Raw genomic sequence first — 4,742 nt, forward strand, 5'->3', positions numbered from 1 at the left:
CTTTCGATGAATAAAAATGATAATTTGCATCTTTGATATTATTTACATCTCCAGTTTCTGAGCTGCATGACGAGCGTCATGTACAATTCTTGTTCCTTCGTTGAAGTAATCTCTATGAAAGATTTAAGAAAAAAACATATGAAGTTCCATAGCAACCTGCTATGAGATGAAACTTACACCGCTTCTTCTGAACATCATAAGCGCTATCTGCCACCCCAAAGAATCTAGTTCTACTAACAGTTACAGTGTCAATGAAAGTCGCCAATCTTTACCTCCATCTTCCCAACACAACACCTATTCACATACCAAATATCATCACGATCCATCCAAAAGGTCTTGAAATACACCCAGAACAATATCTCCTTTTTTTTCGTGGAGGTAATGACAAATAATAACCGATCCAACAACTGCACTACCCGCATGCCCCCAAGCAACCTTCTATTGTTCGACACCTGGTCGACTAGAGACAGACACAGTCATTTGGCACGCCAAGCCTACAGAAAGGCTGTGACATAACATAGTTACGATCGTCAAAATGAAGCTATAGCTAGATCAGACCACACAAAAACACGTAGCAGATCATACAGAAGCCCCAGTGATCGACTCGCAGTAGCTCACCTTTCCTTGGGTTCGGAGCTATCGTCTATACAAGGTAAGCTAAGGTTATTGGCACATTTTCTTCGACAGCGAAAATTCCACTCGTTTTAGTCTCTTTAGCATCAGTAAACTCTGAGAGAAATTGCGACCAGACTCACTTGGCGGCTTCAGTTTTGTGTTTAGGTAACATTTTATCACTCGCTTGATCTATGGAGTCGTCCTGATCATATAGAACAGACAACGACTAGAAAACAGCGAAAATCAGATTTAGCAAACCACCAGCTACCAAGAGGGTCTGTTTATTGGAGGTTAGGTTCAAAGCACTCAGTCCTGGGCCATTTGTAGTGGCGTAAAGGTATATTGTTTGTAGTGGCTTGAAGATATACTGTAGGTACCTGGTTGTCTTGAATGTGTCAGCTACATATACCTTTGTGATTTACGTCAAGTCATACTGTAAAACGATAAATGTTCGCGGTGGTTTTAAGAACTCTTAATCGCGAACTTAAAAATACATGTGTATAAATCTCCTCCTTCAACAGTAGAACTCTACATGGCAGTTATCTATAACCGCGAACTTAAAACCACCACAATTTTTTCTCTCTACCGTCCCCGTGATCATCATGGGCCTGTTTCTGGTACCCTGTCTTCTTCTCCGTCCCTTCGACTTATCGCCGCCCAGGGTCAGCGGGGTAGCAATTTAAATCAACCATTACCCCGTAAACAACCCCCGTGTCCGCTCATCTGTTTAGGTAAAGTGAATTCGTAGCTCGAAAGATATTTTCAATGGTATGTTATCGGTGACGATAAACGTGCTAGAGTTGCAATATCGCAAATGAGGATGGGACTAGGTAAGGTAAGGTAAGTCTGTATCAGAAATGAATCACTTCTTGCAAGCTCTGGTTATTTTGGGACTTTGAGGATTTATTTTCTTGTTTGATGCGTATCGTATATCTTCGACTGAATTTTTTTATACATATCTATTTGTTTTCCGTCTTGAGTTGTGGTATGGACGTCTTGTGTGGCTAATTTGTTTTCACCGGTAAAACGTTTTCTCTACGTGGTCCGCAGTTTTAACTTAAGTTTTGCAAATTGTATGCTCGAGCAAAGTATAGATGGTCACAGACTCTGTTTTTTTTCGAGTTGTTCGTCAGCAGGCTGGAATCGCCCTACGTTTCGTGCTCAGCGAATTTTAGCTCAGACGTCAATATAAACTGCTCTGCGTGTCAGTATGGCACCAAAATGCCTGTTCAAGTTCATATATCTATCAGTAAAGAACATCTTGGATTTTCTTTGTCAGAAATACGCTGGTCGCGTACCGTCCCTGCCCCGATTCCCGGTGTAGAATAAACACGGGATCGAAAACACGTTTTCCACGGCCGCTGTTGGCCAGGCATGGGAGAGGCCAGGCCGCCAGGAGAATTCCAGAAGGGGAATTTGAACTGAATTGTCTTACTCCATTTACAGCGTAATGATCCAACCCCAGTCGAACAGATGGACGTTTTTACGCAAAATTGCTCTTGTTGATCTTTTTTGTTTTGTTTTCGTGGCCACCATTATCTTGGCCGCGCCTGCCTCAGCTCTTGATTAGTACCGCTTGTGCCCCTCCTGTGTGAGGGACCGTTCTCTCATGCTACGACTAAAACCAAATGAAGTTCTTTTTACTTATGTTGTAAATGTTCTTTCGAGCGTGATCCATTGTATTTTGTTTTTGTTTGTGAATTTTCCAACCATATCTGTCTGCCACAGGGCGACCCCAGAAAAACACAATAATCACAGGCTGATTTTGTTCTCCCTGGCTTGTTTTCACACCTAGCACAGAGCACAAAAGCAGCCTGTAATTATTGTGTCTTTCTGGGGTCGCCCTGTAGCTGACAGATATGGTTAGACAATTCACAAAATTGCCCAGCCTAAGGCATACTTGTCGTATTGTTATGTGTATCCCTGTCCGTCTGTGTGATATTTCTCCTTTACTTCTTCATTTCCGCACGCAGGTCCGACCGAGATGTGTCTGAAATTCGAGTCAAGAGGTAACAAGTCCAATGAAATGGTAGAAAGAATCGGAATGTTTTTGTTTTCTCTCTGCAAATTAGGACTGGGTCTACTCATATCTAGGGACAGTACGTATGTTGTGACACTAGAATGACATCGTACACCTGCTAAACCCCGGTCTCAAATCTCTATGTAACGTCCTTGCTCAAACTGAACGGATTTACTTCAGCGAAACCGCACTATCAAACTTTATGGTACACATGAGCGAAATCATATATTGATACTCTTTGACATGTTTTTTACGGTAAGCACAGAAGCCGTCTGTAATCATTGTGTTCTCCTGGGTTCGCCCTGTGGCTGGTAGATATTGGAGTAATTAACAAATACTTCCATAAGTGCGGTTTTCGAATGATACACAAATCCCAGTAGTCAGCTCAACAACAACACTGTCTTTATAACAAAAACGGAACTTGAAACATTATTAATGACTTGCTGCCAAAGATTCCCTAGCTTTCGTTACAACCCAAGGGTAGCATTTTAAGGAATTTTTGGACTTTTTTGTTACATTTCAGTCTAAGTCAGTCGAGAAAGTATGTATTACGAGCGCGCGTATGTGCCTTTCATGACATACTGTCCCAGGATGTGAGCCAAACAGGTCCCAATTAGCGTAAAAGAATCTTCTTATATTTTTTACACAATTTTTAATTGGACTTGTTGCGGACAAGCTCCTAGCTTTTCCAGACAAATCAAAATCCGATCTGCGTCCGGCGTCCCCCAAAACATTTTAAAAGTGAAAGAAGAAAAAAGCACAGATGGGCGGCGTTATCCGTGATAATTACGGGGTCGAACCAATTAAAGTCATTTTATCGGAATGTGCCGTCGGCTCCACCTTGCTTTATTGTACCACGTGTTACCATGGCAACTGTTTTGTCTATAACAACATCTTTTCTTGAATAACGTAAATAACTAATACCAAATATGTTATGGACAACCCTGATCGTATTACTTCCATTGTACTGCCTCCCTCTTGCCAACTCTCTCATGGATCTGGGCAGATTAAATCTCTAAGATTATACATACCTCATCCCTTCGCAAGGAAAACGTGATTGATAATGAGATTGACATCCAAACATTTTAGGAGGAAAATAAAGATTGCATGGTAACAAGTATGTCCGATTTTTTTCGGTAAAAACACGGCATTTATTTTTGGACTAGCTGAGAGTTCATGATAAAACTGGGGAACGGAATGGAATCTGGAAAGGGAACTAACGCTTTGAGACTTAATACTACGCTTGCATTTTTGTAAATTATCTAACCATATCTGTCAGCCAGAGGGCGACCCCAGAAAAACACACAATAGTTACAGGCTGCTTCTGTGCTCCCTGGCTTAAGCTTGTTTACACATACAGCTAGCACAGAGCACAAAAGCAGCCTGTAACGAGGGCTATCTACCACTCAAAAATCATGACCTCAGCATGTCCAGAACACGAGATATAAAAAATTGAGTTTCCGCTGCAGTACCTTAGCAAGCAGCTAGGAGGCCCATTATCGAACTTGACCTTCGTTTTCCTAACCCCTACCCACCTATCAAATATCATCAGGATCCATCCAAGGCTTCTCGAGTTATGCTGTTGACAGACACACACACACACACACACACACAGACACACACACAAACACGCCCAAAACATAACCTTAGCCATTCTGGCAAAGGCAATTATTGTGTCTTTCTGGGGTCGCCCTGTAGCTGACAGATATGGTTAGACAATTCACAAAATTGTCCAGCCTAAGGCATACTTGTCGTATTGTTATGTGTATCCCTGTCCGTCTGTGTGATATTTCTCCTTTACTTCTTCATTTCCGCACGCAGGTCCGACCGAGATGTGTCTGAAATTCGAGTCAAGAGGTAACAAGTCCAATGAAATGGTAGAAAGAATCGGAATGTTTTTTGTTCTCTTCGCAAATTAGGACTCGGTCTGCTCATATCTAGGGCCAGTATCTTGTGTCCCTAGAAATGTGCTGTACAGCTGCTAAAACCTCAGTGTCAAACTGAACGAATTTACCATAAACTTCAGCAAAACCACAATGTCCAATTTTATGATACGCATGAGCAAAACCACATATTGATACTCTTTGACATGTTTTGCAGTTAGCAC

General features: G+C 41.8%; 1 long non-coding RNA gene across 1 annotated transcript in view; it reads left to right on the forward strand.

The window, feature by feature from the left end:
- Positions 1–440: 440 nt before the first annotated feature.
- The window catches only part of LOC118431821, a 5,732-nt gene continuing 1,430 nt past the window's right edge, over positions 441–4,742 (forward strand). The window contains exon 1 of the long non-coding RNA XR_004833009.1: positions 441–652. This is a non-coding gene — a long non-coding RNA (uncharacterized LOC118431821). The remainder of the gene's footprint in view (positions 653–4,742) is intronic.

This window comes from Branchiostoma floridae, chromosome 15, assembly GCF_000003815.2.
Source record: "Branchiostoma floridae strain S238N-H82 chromosome 15, Bfl_VNyyK, whole genome shotgun sequence".
Classification (NCBI taxonomy): domain Eukaryota; kingdom Metazoa; phylum Chordata; class Leptocardii; order Amphioxiformes; family Branchiostomatidae; genus Branchiostoma; species Branchiostoma floridae.